Genomic DNA, 3,456 nt, shown 5'->3' on the forward strand with positions numbered 1-3,456 from the left:
GATTGCTATAAACGTCGCAAAAAGTAATTTGTAGCGACGATCTAGAAAAACGTCGGTAATAGTTTCCACCACCGACGATTTATTTCGTGACAAATATCTCAAAATTTTCGTTACTTAAATTTGTATTGCGACATTATTTAACGTCACTGAAAATTGGCTTTTGGCGACGATTTATAAACGTCGGGTGTGTGACACTACCGACGTTTTGTTTTATAACAACACCAAACTTTTGGTTCTAAAATTCATATTGCGACATTATTTATTGTCGCAAGAGATCAACTTTTGGCGACACTTATTTAATATATCGCAACTTTTGGTTCTAAAATTCATATTCCTATTTTTTTTTTAATAATTATTATTTCCCTGCTTTCAATCACTTATTCACATCCAATGTACTTTTTTCAATCACAAAACCTAAAAGAAACATATAAACAACATCAATTAAACCACATTAAATTTAACAAATAACAAACCCAAAAATCATTTATATATGATAACCCACTCCATTCTTAAGACCATAATATGATTCGTTACATATACAATAGTCTTATAAAAAACAAAACATGAAAAGAAATTGTCTTAACATCCAATATCTATCACATAGTATTTTTATTTTTATTTTTTGTTAAAATCCTATCCAAAATGCTTCTGCCCAAACAAGTAAGCCCAAACAAGTAAGCCCAAACAAATCCACACAAATCGTTTCTTCCAACCCACACGACTTCGAACCTGCAAACAAAATATGACAACATTTAGTTAAGGTACATTGATCAACTATACTCCAACATGCCAATTGAGTCAGAGATATGTACATGGATATGGAAAAATGACTTAAACACCTATAGAAAACAATACCATATAACTGGATTGAAATGTCTAAGATCACAAAATGGGTAATCAGTATTCACAACTCACAAACTTAACTTATAATCAGTTATATGAATTTCAGATAGGTGGTGGTCAATCCAATCCCCTAAGCATTAAACCCAATTTAGGAAAGGCAAATCAATCACCATGTAAGAACTAAACATCAATAAATCCAATCGAGTGAATCAACAATCACAAGCACCCCCACTAGTTGCACTATCAATACGAACAACCTAAACACAGATATCAACCAAATCACAGTTCACCTAAACACAGATCTCAACCTAACCACACCTAAACACGGTCCACCCAAACTTAACTTCAAGGAAGCAATGCGAGCTGCAAAAGGATGGACTCCTAGACTTTAACACCTTTGGAGTTCAAGTTATGTGGCTGGTATTGTGGGTATTTGGCTACAACGTAACAAGTCACACTTTGATAATAAGAAACTGTGTTTAAGAGACTGTCAGATGTATGTCAAAAATCAAAACTTCACGGAACTCCAAGGGCTTGAAACATCTATTTGACAGAATCCCTAGGTGTGGTAATATGTGTCCAAGTCATTGTGGACTGTAAGAATAAACTAGATGGGCATAAATATCAAATCCCATATACCCAAATCCTCAAAACAGTTGAAATTTCAGGACGGAACTTCATTGTTCGGTTGATAAACGAAAGAACCAGACCTTGGCAGGCTCATTTGGATGATAATATAGTTGATTAGAATATTTGTATGATGTGTTCAAATTTAATTCGTTTTTGAATGTTTTGGATCATGTAAATTAGCATACAACTATTAGATTATATAATTGAGAAAGTTTTCAAACTATATATGGATTATGTTATGGTTCAAGTTTCTACAATGGAGGTTGATTGTTTACAGCTTTAAATGCTTTCAACTATAAATTATCTACAGGTCAGGTGTGTAGGTATATATATATATATAGCTAGGTTTTAGGTGAGATTACCTCAAATGTATCTTATATATATATATATATATATATATATATATATATATATATATATATATATATATATATATATAGCTAGGTTTTAGGTGAGATTACCTCAAATGTTGCTTCAGAAGCCAGCAGAGCCTGATCTTCCCAACCTCACGCAGAGACTCTTCCAGCTTCTTCTTACCGTACCGGCGCCAAGCTGCTTGAATGAAACAAGCTGCCCATGTCCTCCATTGCTGCGAGTAGAACCTAAAAGTGTGTCGCAGCTGCTTGCTGTGAAGTCTTCGAAACTGAGAGGCCACGAACTTCAAGTCGTTGGCCATGAGAGCAAAACCTTCAACCTATGTTATAGCCCACACTGTTCTGGTCGAAATCGGAAGGTTGGAGGAGTGGGGGTCAAGGGCCCATGTGAGCAGCTCTTCTCCACAGAAGTTGCCAGCTTTGAGATATTCAAAATTTAAAAAGCCAGTTCTACCACCATTTGTGGTCACAGTCAGTAGCTTGCCACGCATGATGAAGAGCATCTCATCAACTGGGTCTCCTTCACGGACAATATAGCTTTCTTCAGTGTAGAATGCAGGCTTGAGACGATCACACATTGCATCCAATAATTGCTCATCCATTTTTTCAAACATTGGCACCTAAAGAAAGGAAAAACCAGTGAGTATTTAACGAATTCCTCATCTTTAATGGATGAAGGTGTTTCATAGCACACATGACACAGAACCAAAACTAACATCAAGCAAACACACTAAACAGACTACTCTGTTTAAGATTAAGAATTGTAGTCAATTTGGTCAAAACACAAGTTCTCCCTACAATACTAGATGCAGTATGAGTTGCCTTAGTCTTGAAATACCAACTGCCTTTTTTGGAATTATATAGCTCATCCAAAGCCAGAGAAGAGTTGAGTTAACACCCCAATTCAGGTTTGTTGTCAAATAAGAAAGGACGAACAAGAAAAAAATACGAAAGTACTCACTCTCATGAGTAGATCTAGGCATAGATGGCGTTTGATGTCCCTCCTTAGGTCCTTGGGAAGGTTACGCACCAGAAACTCTTTGTCCACCCCCTTTGTTTCTTGCCATTTGTATTGTTCATACCGCCTCATCCGTTCTCTCAGGTTCTCAGGGAGTAGGCGGTGTGACATCCATCGTTTCAGCATCTCGCCCGTTTCACTCTCATCTCTTCTAGTCTAACGGTGTTGGATTGCGAGATCGTCTATAACAAAAGGACAACATTCAGATCACTATACAGTATGGACCAAAAATGGCAGTACTATAATTAATAAAAGGTTGTACACCTTTTTTTTGTTATTTTAGCTAAATCTCTATCAATAACCCCATTTGTTACAACTATGACTTTTATAATGGTAATATTAAGTCTAGTAAGACCGTGAGACCTACAGATAGATACATTTACATAAATAACTTTGAAAAAAGAAGGGGGAATTCATAAATACAAATTCTATATTAATAAACAAAAGAGAAAAAAGCAATGTTTTTAAAATATTAAAATGATCAAGCCAACCAAACCATATAATGAACATCGATCTTTATTATATCAAAGAATAGTTCTTAAATACATATATGACAAACACTGTCTCAGGTTTGCTCAGGCTTGTCTTATT

General features: G+C 35.4%; 1 pseudogene across 1 annotated transcript; it reads right to left on the reverse strand.

The window, feature by feature from the left end:
- Positions 1–507: 507 nt before the first annotated feature.
- On the reverse strand, positions 508–2,972 carry LOC147487119 (cyclic nucleotide-gated ion channel 1-like; annotated as a pseudogene). Its single transcript, XR_015202235.1, has 3 exons — positions 2,878–2,972; positions 1,935–2,467; positions 508–729 (listed from the first exon to the last, which is right to left on the reverse strand). The product of XR_015202235.1 is annotated as a cyclic nucleotide-gated ion channel 1-like (transcript).
- Positions 2,973–3,456: the final 484 nt, after the last annotated feature.

Source organism: Coptis chinensis, chromosome 7 (assembly GCF_015680905.1).
Source record: "Coptis chinensis isolate HL-2020 chromosome 7, ASM1568090v1, whole genome shotgun sequence".
Taxonomy (NCBI): domain Eukaryota; kingdom Viridiplantae; phylum Streptophyta; class Magnoliopsida; order Ranunculales; family Ranunculaceae; genus Coptis; species Coptis chinensis.